At 40.3% G+C, this 12,621-nt stretch overlaps 2 long non-coding RNA genes across 3 annotated transcripts in view; one reads left to right on the top strand and one right to left on the bottom strand.

Moving 5' to 3' along the window:
• The window catches only part of LOC144300794 (uncharacterized), a 340,674-nt gene that overhangs the window by 117,322 nt on the left and 210,731 nt on the right, over nucleotides 1-12,621 (bottom strand). The gene's annotated exons all lie outside the window — the stretch shown is intronic.
• On the top strand, nucleotides 8,356-10,642 carry LOC144300793 (uncharacterized). The gene is made up of 2 exons (XR_013367571.1): nucleotides 8,356-8,490; nucleotides 9,269-10,642. It is a non-coding gene; the product is annotated as an uncharacterized LOC144300793 (long non-coding RNA).

The following is a 12,621-nucleotide window of genomic DNA, read 5'->3' as shown; positions in this document are numbered from 1 at the left end:
CTTGGGAACCCTTTGACCATAACCTTATGAGTGAGTCCAGGCTTATTTGTCAGATGAAGAGCACACAGCTATCTCCACTTTTCTTGCTGACAACCAGCCAACCCCTAGATCTATGAGTGGACAAGTTACCATATGCTGACAGCAAAAGCGTAAGTTAACCCAGTTGACAACATGATGAGCAGAGAAAAACTGTCTCATCAGAGTCCCAAATTGTTGTCCCAAAGGACCATAAGCAAATAAATAAATGGCTTGTTGTTTTAGGTCACTAGGTTTCAGAGATGGTTTGTCACACAGCAAGAGCTAACTTACCAGTGCTAGAAATTCAACAGTAAATAAATAGAAAATGCCCTTACTCTCATAAAATAACCTTTCCTTTGGGGAGAACAATAGATAGATATAGATGATAGATAGATAGATGATAGATAGATAGATAGATAGATAGATAGATAGATAGATAGATAGATATAGAGGAAGGAAATATCAGATATAATAATACAGAATTGAAGTGAGGCAATGTAATAGCAAATGCCTGGAGAACTTCTTAGGATTAAATAGTCAGGAAGACTTTTCTGAAAAAGTGATATTTAAGCTAAGATCTGAATGGCACAAAGGAACAAATCAAGACTAGAGGTAAGATTTTTCCAGTCTGGTTTCTTTGAACAATCATGTTAGATAGGGACCTTATTTCTGGCATATATTGGGATGGTTTCTAGTGAGTATAAGGCAATACATTTCAAGACAACTTCCTGGCAAGTTGCCTTGAAAATTCTTCCTTGAGAATTTTGAAATCTGAAAATGCATGGTTATCTTCACTTTGTTGTGACAAAGGGGTAGTAGAGGAACAATGAGGACACAATTCTTGGAGATGTGAGGGCATATCTTGCAAGAGGAGTCCCCAAAATCTTTGTGCAAAGTTTGTGTGCTTGTAATTGGGAATAACACTGGGGAAACTTGGGAAATTTTCAAGCTGACAAGTTTTTCCTGGTTATAAAAGAAACTCCAAATATGTATAGGAGACAGGCCAAAACATGTCAAAAAAGACAGCAAGATGGATGATGTAGACACTATGAAAGGCTCCTTTGGTCAGCGTATGCTTTTTGAGAACTAAATTGATGAAACAGTTTGTTTCCTACAGCTCCAACATGCAGGATTTCAACCATCTGCCCATTAATTCTCTGTCTGCCTAATGACAGTGGCCTAGGCTGTCAAGATGATACCTAATCTGTGTCCATAGACCTCAGGGAAAAGGTTAAGAGGAAAAATATGCAAGAAAAACTAGAGGTTCTGTGGAAAGAGTGTTGGGGTGCCTACCATATAGCTACACAACAAGAAAGCAGATTGGGAGGCTTCTTCTAAAGAACAAGAATAATGTTTATCAAAAGGAATGATGCTAACCTTCAGGAAGAATCCCAAATTGTAGCTTGGTTAGTATATAGAACACTTTGTATGCCACTGATAAAAGAGAATCATGGAACAATGATGAGAAATACTGAAAAAGCCACAGCAAATACAAGTATACATACAAATGCACAAATGAATATTTTTAGCAAAATCAATCAGTCTTTTCAGACATCTGCTGTATAGGACAAAATTAGAGTAAAATTTGTCATAACATAAAGGAAGGAGGAAAAGAAGGAAGAAAACAAAAGCACAGAGTAGGAAGAAAAAGGTAAGGTAAGGGTAAGAAGCTACCAAGTCCAGTTTAACCGAGTATGCATGCATGTATTAAGGTTGGAGTGAAAAACAAAGAAAGTAAACCAGAAAGTTATTTTGGATACAGACTGCTGTCCCAGGCTGGAAGACTTTTTGGATAATAACACCCAAAATTTTAGTAGCAAGCCATTGCTTCTCCGTCAAGGGAAGGATGGGTCGGTGGGGCAATTGCCCTTTGATGCTGACACCATCTTTACTTGCTTGCAATTCCCATTCATTATTTTCTTAAGAATTTATTTATTTATTTATTTGAGAGAGAGAGAGAGAGGAAAAACGAGTTGTTGGGGGCAGAGAGAGAGAGAGAGAGAGAGAGAGAAAAGCTGACTTCCTGCTGAGTAGGACACCCAATGCAGCACTCGATCCCAAGACCCTGAGCACCTGAGCCACCCTCACTCATTCTTAAATGCCTAGAAAGGTCATCCTTGAGAAGAAAACAAAATCCACACTTTATCCCCATCCATTGCTTTTGGCTTATTTTCACCTAAATTTGTTTAAAGTTAAATTTGCATTAATTTTAAAGGCTTGGCACTGATGCGAAATTTAACATTCTTAGTTGTTAACTGGAGAGCCCTTCCAAAGTCATTTTTTTTTTTTCAAAGCAAAAGTCATTGCAGTCAGTGTCAGGATACAGACACAAACTAGGCACATATTCCAGTCTTATTGAGAAGTCTATAAAATTGCTTCAGGGTTTTGGCTGAGATGTAGTGTCATACGGAATTTGTGCAATTAAAAACCTGAAAAGGGATGGAAAAAAACAAACCACAACATTCCTTCCTGCAGTTGGTTTTGAAGGATGTCAGGAAACACCAGGGAGCAGCATCAGCTGTTAACACCATGGGTGCAGAGAAGTGAGGGAAGCCAGTCAGGTCAGCAGCCGCTGAGTGGTGAAGAGGACCCTGCACTAAGACTTCCTGCCTTGGGTGCAAGCTCTTTCTAGTAAGCTCCTGCCCCCACCACAAAGTGGAAAGCTCTGAAATTTCCATGGCTTCAAGGAGAAGGAACTAACATGTGACTATCTAAGGACAAATGCTTTTCTAAGGATGATGGTTGCCTGTGGTCATGACTGTGCTTTTCCAAGTTAAAAAAAAATGTCACCACAAGAAACAACTCTTGTTTCCTTCCCGTTTGGAAGTCCTGCTTGCTTGGAACTGACTTTTTAATGAACACATTAGCCTCTTACAACCATGATCATCAGGCTTATTCTGCCCATGGAGTGGAGGCTCTGGCCAGCTGGATGCCCCGAGAGAACACCATGGATGCCAGGCCCACTGTGCAGCGTGTGGGCCATCTCCAAGCAGACAGCATTAGCGGGGACTAATGATCCTTCCCTGATACACATCCGCTGCCACATCCGCCTCCCTTCTCTTCGGCGGGAGACATGCAAATAAAAATGGGCTACGCTGAGATGGAGAGGAATTAGCAGGAGGGATGCAGCTTCCCTAAAAAGATGGCAGCTCTACCAAGCTGTCCATCAGACCAACTTCAAAAGGCACTGAGACAGTCCCCTCTCCCTGAGTGATATGGGGACTTGCACAGAGTGGGACCTCAGTTCTTATTTGTTGACTGAGGAGATGAAAGAGGTGGCTGGGAGGACTGAATGTTTACAAAACATAACTTCCCAAAGGGTCATGGAAAGGAGCTGGCTGGAAGGATTCCACAGGCAGGAATGGGGGGCCGGCCCTGCACACAGGTGGGAGTTATAGCCAGAGAAATGTACCATGCATTTACCTCAATAAGACTCCTTTGCTGGGGGCACCTGGGTGGCTCAGTGGTTGAGCTGCTGCCTTTGGCTCATGTGGTTCTGGGGTCCTGGGATCGAGTCCCTCATCAGGCTTCCGCAGGCTTCCCTTTGCCTATGTCTCTGCCTCTCTCTGTGTGTCTCCCATGAATAAATAAATAAAATCTTTAAAAAAAAAAAAAAGACTCCTTTGCTCAACTGTAAAAGGGGAGTACTGATATAACTACCTTACATGGGATTTTGGGGGGAGTAAGAGTTTAATGAGACAATGGATATGAAAATATCTTGCATATTCTCAGCACTTAATGAGCATTCTTTCCAATTAACCAATGGCTAATTGAGGCTCAGAAAAGTGAATTAAGTTCCCCAGGATTACACAGCTAGCAAGAGACAGTGTCAAAATGGAATCCAGTTCTTCTGAACCCAGCACCCTTCCCACTAAACCTCATTCCCTCTACCTTACCAAGGACAGAAAGTATCAGAAATGTCATGGGTAATTTTTTTTTTTTATAACCAGTCACTAGAATGTAGCTATTTCAAGGCGCTGGGGGAGGTAATCTACCTCTGAGATGGGAGGATTGAGAGGAGGTAGAGCAGGGGTGGTGATGAGCGCAAGTTCTAGAGCTTGACTGAGTGGACACATGGGCCCTATCACTTCTGGCTCTGTGTGATATTCAGAAAATCTCTTAATGTTTCTAAACCACATTGCCCTTTAGGCTTTTCTTTTTTTTCTGTAAGATGGAGATGATGATAATAGTATTTACCTGATAGGTGTGAAGATTAGAAGATCAGATTTGTGTGCAACACCTAGCACAGCACCTGGCTCATAGCAATAACTCAGTAATTGCTATCAATCATTACAGTCAAGGCTACGATTTCCAGCATATTATAGCTGTGGGTTGGGGCTGATGATTGAATTCAGCTGATTACAGCAAGGTCAAGAGTCTGGGATCAATCCAACTCTTCTTTCTCATCCCCCCAGTCAAGACACACACATAATTCTTTTCGTTTTTATCAAACTTGCAGACCCAGGATCAGGAATCCAATAGCCAGGCCAGGGGGAGAGGGGTCATGAGTGAGGGTGGGACCATGCATGATAGGCAGCCAACTGGAACTATGGCCAGAAACACAAAGAACCAGAAGGTGAATAAAAAATCCTCACGGAGGTGTACATGAATAGATATGCATGCACATACACATGTGCACAGACACACACAGACAAGTCTGGACTGAGGAAGGGAAATTGTCTTCTCTTAATTTCACTGTCTGAAATTAAGATGTGAGAATGAGAGCTCAGGCCAAGGTGGGGGAAAGACTCCCTGTATTCTTCTACCTATCACCCTGTCTCCCATCTGCCCACTACAGCCAAACTTTTCTTTTTTTTTTTCTTTTTTTTTTTTTTTTACAGCCAAACTTTTCAAAACTGTTGCCTACATTTGCTATCTTTATTTCCTTATCTCTCCACCATTCCTCCATCCACTCCAACCTGACCCCACTTTGATGTCAGTGCATCTTAGACAATCTCCTTGTTTATGGTTTTAATTATCCTCTCTGTACCACTGACTCATATTATCTTTCTGATTCAGAGTTCTTTCCTAAACTGAAGACCTGTATATCTGACTATTTAATGCCTTTATTTCAAACTCTAAGTTGCTCCAAATTAAAAAATGATCTGAAACTGAACATGATTTTCATCCCCAAACCTAGCCCTCTTTTGATGTTCCCTGTATCACTGAAAGGCACTATAATTTATCCAGTCATGCAAACCAGAAAGTAGGTCATTCTTTACTCCTCCATATCAATCTATCAACAATTCCTCTGGAATTTATATTCCAATATCTTTTTAATCTAAACATTCATCTCCAGCTCCAATGTCAATATTCAGTCTAAGCCTTTTTGCCTGAACATCTTTAATAATCTTTTCTTAACTTACCTTTTTTGTTTTTTTTTTTAATTTTTAATTTAAATTCAATTTAGTTAACATATAGTGTATCATTAGTTTCAGGGGTAGAATTATTTATTAATAGCCTTTTAATTGATTTCCTTTAATTCCCACTTACCCTACTTCTAATTCATTCTCCCCTGAGATCAGAGTAATCTCTCCAGACCATCACTCTGATTACTTGACACACTCAGCCCTCTCCCAGCCCCCTAAATACTTCAGTGGCTTCCCATGATTTTAAGATAAAATCATGCACATGACCCAGAAGACTATGCATGATCTTGCCCAGGTCTGTGGCCTCATATTATAACATCTTTTTTTGTGGTCCCTGCATTCTGGCCTCAAAGGTATTCTGTGCTGTTCTCTTTCCTGGAATTCTCTGTCCTCCCTTTACCTTCCCCCAATTTACATCTGTTCATTTTTCAGTTTTTGCAGAAATCTTTTCCAACTCTCTCAAGCAAGGTCAGGTGTGCCTGCTAAATGCTCTCACAGTACCTTTACATACATCTTCTTTAGTGTACTTTTCTAGTTTAAGTTTTCATATATTCGTATCATTTATTAATTCGGTTTCCCTTTCTTCCAGAAAACGGGAGCATGTTTGTTCTGCTTATTATCTTATCTCCAGTTCCCATCCCAGGGTTTGCACGTAGTAGAGGTTTAATAAATACTATTGAATGAAGGGAAAACAAAGTAGAATGATAAGAAGCTCCATGACTGCTAGAGAACCAGAGTTGAGAGAACCAAAGCTCCCCTTTTGGGGTGCTGGTCATATGGTGCCAGACATCTCCATGTTCAAGGGTATAGAGTTGGGGAAAATTATAGTCGTCTCTAGGAAGAAGTGGATAAAATGATAGCACCATCTTTGTTCCCAGTGGCTAAAACATTCTTACATGATACAAGCCAGGAAACATAGCTAATATCTGAAGGGGTTAAAAAAAAAAAAAAGGTTGGAAGGGAATGCAGGCAGATAGACGATGCACAGTGCAAAGGCAAGAAAACACCAGAATGCATCTTGAGAGATTCTCTCCCCTGAAGCCTTTTCCATCCTGACTGAGTGTTCCCCCTGCTGTTTCTCTCTGACCTTCCTTATCAGTTTGAGTATCTCTAGGGTTAGTTCCTTACAGTATCTGAGTCACTGCAATTTAATTTTGGTTTGATTTGGCTTTTGTCTTTGATACAAATGTCCTCCTTTTTCTTAAAAATACAAAAGATATCAGAAAATGGCCAAGGAGTTCTTTTGTTCTTTTCTTCACTGGAGGGGCAGAAAAGAAACAACAAAATGTCTTGTGGAACACAGGTTGTGGGATTGCTTCTAGAATGACCACTCTTGGGGAGGCAGGTATATTTAACTGGAGGAGCATATATTTGCCAAGAACTGGAAGGAATTTATAGAGAAGAGCCAGAAAGTGTGGTGATTCTGAGATACACTGAGTCTCATCCCAACCCCCTACCTCCAGCCCTTTACTTGTTTTGTGACCTTGGGCGGGTGACTGAACTCTTTTGTGGCTCCAATTCATCTTTGTAAATGGAGCTGATGATACTGTTCTTACTGTGTAGGGTTGTGAGGATGAAGTAAGATTATGCATAAGACAATAAATGTTAGTTTTTAATCTTGTACAATATTGTATTATAATGTGCATATTGGGGAAGAAGGTGTTATTCCTTAATGGGGTAGAATGTAATTTTAATATCTTTGAAGGAGATCAAATATTGGCAATTTTTAAATTCATCCTTTGGTGGTTTTATGGTTTTGGGGGACAAGATAGGAAGGTCAATATCCATCTCTATTGGGTATGTAAAGTAATACTTTTTTACTCAAGAATATTTATTACAATGTGGGACGGATAGGTGAAAGTATAGCTGGTAATACAGATGATGTCATAAGATAAACATGGCAGCCCTTCCTGCAGAATCAATTTTAGTTCATGATATATAATTCAAAACACTTTAAATAAAATGCATAGATTGGAGAATTGAATGTGAAATTCTCATTTAAAAAAAGAAGACAAAGGCTTCAAGGAAATTTCAAGGTAACTGGGGAGAACTGAGAATTGTGTTTCCAGACCTTCAGAGGTACAGACTCACTATTCTTCATTATTGAGGATATTTGGTGGAAAATTTTAGTCGCATTTACTTAAGGAATAGAAAGAGGATCATTAGGAATGAGAAAACCATCATCTGAGAAAGGAACTCAAGATGTTCAATTCTTTCAAAAATTGTTTTTCTCTTTGTGTTTTCATTTGGAGTCTTCCAAAGGAATTGAGAAAGAACAAGAGAAAAAAGTGAAGAAAAAAATCAATTGCTTTGAATGATCCAAATAACTAGGGTGCAGTGCTGCTGGGCAACTTTACAGAAAATATTAAAAAATGGGTTTCTGGCCCAGGAACAACGTAAGGAATCCAACAAATGCAAATGAGGAGCACAAGACTTTTCTTCTGCTCTGTAGCACTTATATTCAATTAATGTGAAGAACCCAAGACAAGGATTCTCTTCTAGGTGAGACACACCTATGACAATGCAGGGAAATACTGAACAAGGACTGAAGACCCAGTTTTAGCTTTTAACCTCAAGGTCAATGGGATGTAGGCAAGTTGTTCACTGTCTCTGAATCTCAGGGTTAGAAAGAAACTCAAGGACCATTTTACTTAATCTTTCCTTGATGTAATAGTTATAAGTCTCTTGCTTGAACAGTTTCAGAGGTAAGAAGACATCTGCTATTTCTAAATGTCATCACTGGATGAAGAGCTCAGAGCTGGGAGTCAAAGACTTGAGTCCAGGCCCTACCAAGAAATTGACTATATATCTAGATATAGGATCCCTCACTTGACTGAATTTCATGCTCCTATTCTGCAAAGCAAGGAGGATGGATTAAATAATTTCTTATATGGCATTTATGAAATTTCAGTGACGTCAAATGCTTCATATGCAAAGAATATTCTTTTTTTTTCTCCACCCTTCTCAGGACTACATAAGAGAATATAACTACTGTGTCACTCTGCTACCTACCTTAAGTGGGGAACTAGCCAAGAGGTGTTTGTCTGGAAATATAGAGGTGCAGCCTAAGCCTTGCAAAAAAGGAGTGGAAGAAGCAGACCAGGTAAGAGGAACAAAAACAGAATGGATTCTGGGATAGCTGGAAGAGTAGCAAGTTAGAACAGGAGGATGAAGCCAATTCCATCTAGATTGGGAAAGAGGAAGTAGGAAGAGGCTAGAAATGGTGCATCTAGGAGTATGCCAAGGGTGAAGGCCCCTGTATGGAGTGGGGAGGGAGAGTAAGAGATAATACAACAGGATGTATAATCAACTCTCTTCCTCAATATTGTGAACCCAGACCTTGCACACTTTGTTCCCATATATCATTAAGACTAAAGTAGTAGCAGACACTAAGCAGCTGAAATCTATAACTTGAGATTCCCTGAATATTTTATCGTGACACATCATGAATATCACTGACACTGAGATGTGACTTTGAAGGTCCCTTCCTGTTCTGGTCACCTGTGCCTCAGACATACAGAGTCTTGGGAGGAACTTATAAGGTAGTTTGGTTCTCACTCTACAATTTACACTTATTATTCCTTTGTTGGCTGATTTTATGCACTAACTTGATTAGGCTATGAGGTGCCTCGATATTTGATTAAACGTTATTTCTGAGTGTGTCTGTGAGGGTGTTTCTGGGTGAGATTAGCATTTGAATTAGTGCCCTGAGTAAAGCATCTTGCACCCTCCAAGAAGTGTGCATCATCCTATCCAGTGAGGGCCTGAATAGAACAAAAAGGTAGAGAAAAAATGGATATGCCCTCTCCTCCTGCCTGTTGAGCTGGGTCTTCTCCTGCCCTCAGTGTGCACTTACCACTATCACCTTCCCTGATTCTCAGGTCTTCTGACTCAAACTGGAACTACACCACCATGTTTCCTGGGTCTCCAGTTGGCAGATGGTGGTTTGTGGAATTTCTTAGACTCCCTAACCACAGAAACCAATAAATCCTTTCTATATAAAGTGATTTATTGTAAGTATGTATATATCTACCCCCAATATCTACATATTGTATGTATATATCACATATATCTATATATATGTGTGATATATGTGACCCCAATTGCTCCTGCTCCACCAGTGACTCCTGCATGTGTGCTGACTCCTGCAAATACAAGGAGTGCAAATACCCTGCAAGAAGACCTGCTGCTCCTGCTGCCCTGTGGACTGTGCCAAGTGTGCTCAGGGCTGTGTCTGCAAGGAGGTATCAGACAAGTGTAGCTGCTATGCCTGATGTGGGGGGAGAGTCTGATCTTGATGTAAATAGAGCACACATACACTGCCCTGCCCCTTTTTTTACGTTCCTGTTTCTATGAAATCTTTGAGTGATAATAAATTCATCTAGACTCTTCTGGAAAAAAAAATATATACATATATAAAATACCTATTATATATGTTTATATAGCATATATATTATATATTATTATATATAATATAGCCTATTGGTTCTGCTTCTTGGGATAGCCCTGGGTAATAAGGTTCCCTTTATCCTTGGGCTTTTCTGAACATTCATCTCCCTCAAGCACACAGAAAAGGAAGCTAACATTGCACGAAGAGATAAGGGGCTCTTGCTTTGGGTTCTGACCATAGAGTGGCTCCTCCAGTAATCAGGTGCATATGTATGACTAAAAGTCAATTAGAATCAGTTTGGAAGGAAAGAGTGGGAAGGAACCAAAGTTCTCTTGGGAAAACTAGCCTTACAATCAATATTCACCTTGGTGAAGCCAAATTGCCCATGGATGTAATCTGTCTAAATGCCATCAATATCCTAAAACTGGTAAGGAGTTGACAGTATCACTATAGATCAGGCTGGATTTTTCTATGGTATTGTAGAATGATGGCATTAATTGCTCTAATATCTTCCCTTTATCATGTTTTTGGAAATGCCCTCATACATGGACTCTGGCCATGTCACTTGCTTTGACCAATGAAACAGTAGCAAATAATGCAAGCAGAAATTTGTGGAAGCACTTGCACATATTTTGCTTTCACCTTTGATTCTCTACAATGTCTATAAAGATGTGCCTGAGCCAGCCTGCTGTAGAGATGTGAGAGGTGCATGGAGAGAGGCCCCAGTCACCACAACCATCTACAATGAAGCCAAACAAAATCAGCCATAGGTGATCAAGCCCAGACATGTGAGGAAGTCTGGCTGAGGCCAGGACAACAGTCTAGCCCAGCATAACCTAAATTGTTATCCTATGAACTTACCTTCTTTTCCCATAGCTGATTTCCTCATACACAACTAATAGATGATTATTTTGTAAGCTACTGATCATTAAAGTGCACTATTACAGCAGTAAATCATCAATATAGGACTGTTTATCTTATTTTGTATGTGAGAAACAAAACTGAGTCTTCAATTAGGCCAAATATGAAATACAATGCTTTGGAAAACATAACGAGCATTCAGCATTCAAAAAGCTACTTCCTGGGGCACCTGGGTGGCTCAGTGGTTCAGCATCTGCCTTTGGCTCAAGGCATGATCCCGGGGTCCTGGGATCGAGTCCCACATTGGGCTTCCTGTAGGGGCCTACTTTTCTCTCTGCCTGTTTCTGCCTCTCTGTGCATCTCTAATGAAAAAATAAATAAAATCCTTAAAAAAAAAAAAAAAAAGCTACTTTTTGCCTCCCTCCCTTATGTTTTTTGTATTTATTTATTTATTTATTTATTTATTTATTTACTTATTTATTTATTTATTTATGAAAGAGAGAAGAGACAGAAGAGGCAGGGGGAAAGAGAGAATCTCAAGCAGACTTCCCACTCAGTGCAGAATCCGACACAGGATTGATCTCAAAACCCTGAGATGACCTGAGCCAAAATCAAGAGTTAGCTGCTCAATGGACTGAGCTCCTCCAGGCATACCTCTTATACTTTTTGAAGTCAAACTTTGAATCCCATGCCATGGACTGACTGTTCATATGTTGAAGCCCTAACCCTCAATGTGATGATATTTGAAGGTAATTAGGTTTAGAGGTCATATTGGTGGAGCCCCATGATGGAATTAGTGTTCTTATGGGTAGAGAAGGAAGTCGGAGCTCTTTCTCTCCCCAGCATATTGAGGATACAGCAAGGAGGTAGCCTTCAGCAAACTGGAAAAAGATTCCTCACCAGCCACTTTTCTGCATGCATCTTGATCTTAGATTTCATAGCCTCCAGAACCCTGAAAAATGTTTACTAAGGAAGCCAGTCAATGATATTTTACTGTACCAGCCCAAAGTGACTAAAAGACACTCCTTTTGCATTTGTTGTGTCTTTCACAAAATTTAAAATAAACACCCTGAAAGGTCAGTAATTGTGAAGTGACTGTGTTTCTTCCTTGCTTAGCATCTTATCTCAAGATCCTCAGGTGGCCAAATTGTCAGCTGAATTCTACAAACTTCTGGAGCATGTCAAAGTGAGCCCTTTATCTCTCAACATTAAACAAATGATAATAATAATCTCTCTAAATATAGGGTCTTTCCTGTCAGGATGAAACCTTCTAGCCTAAGCTAGAAATAAGGAGTGCCAAGAGAAAATACATTTCTACAGAAAAATTAAGCTATAATCAGGTGTCTCAAGACTGATTTTAGATGTTCTTTTCTCTATCTTTTATCTACCCATTTTACACGATAGGTCATTGGCATCTCATAAATCAGCCTCCTCATTGGTCCTGGAAATAGAGGAGATGGTTGGAAAAGACTCCACAGCTCTCCTGCTAAAGGCAACCTCTGGGTCCTATGTCCTTCAGCATAGACTTCAAAGATATATTTCTTTTTGGTAGTTGCCCAGCATGCTCTGAGTTTCCTGGCTTTGGATGGCCAAGGACATTTGACATTAAGATCTGTCTTCTAACTCTCTGCATGGGACTTCCTGGCTGTTCAGCTGCTTACCTCCTCCAGCCCCATCCACCTTGGCCATCTGTCTTTCAAGCTGTGGGTGGACTTGGCCAGGTAGACAGGCACACCCAGTTCTCTAGCCACAGAATTTCCTGTGGAGGGAAATCCTGAGTGAGGCTAAGCTCTGAATTTGAACCCTTTAAGAGGTAGTTGCTACTATCTCATTGTTCTCCATCCATCAGTCAGAGACTTGGTCACCATAAATGTCATTAAAGTTGGGCACAAGGTCAGTATGGGTCCAGCAGCTGGGCTGATGAGGTACTGAGCTGCTGAGTTTCTCCCAAACATACCTTGTCAAGATCAGGATTAAACACAA

This window comes from Canis aureus, chromosome 29 (assembly GCF_053574225.1).
Source record: "Canis aureus isolate CA01 chromosome 29, VMU_Caureus_v.1.0, whole genome shotgun sequence".
Taxonomy (NCBI): domain Eukaryota; kingdom Metazoa; phylum Chordata; class Mammalia; order Carnivora; family Canidae; genus Canis; species Canis aureus.
The sequence above is the reverse complement of the archived record's forward strand: the minus strand, read 5'-3'. Positions and strand labels throughout refer to the sequence as shown.